Here is a 211-nt window from a genome sequence, read left to right as displayed (position 1 = left end):
CCCGTTTTTCGGACGAATTTTTTTAGGACATTTTTTCGTCTTTCTCGTCATCTCCGTCCACGATGACGCTCCTCCAAGTCGTCACCGGCCACGGGCAAGGCTCCACCACGCTACAGAGGATCACCTACAAGCAATAACTCACTTACATGAAGAAACTTACATAGAAAAGTGATCGACAACTGCCATCATCGACTCCGAGTGATCGTTGTGT

Source organism: Triticum dicoccoides, chromosome 5A, assembly GCF_002162155.2.
Source record: "Triticum dicoccoides isolate Atlit2015 ecotype Zavitan chromosome 5A, WEW_v2.0, whole genome shotgun sequence".
Taxonomy (NCBI): Eukaryota; Viridiplantae; Streptophyta; class Magnoliopsida; order Poales; family Poaceae; genus Triticum; species Triticum dicoccoides.
This window is presented reverse-complemented; position numbering follows the sequence as displayed.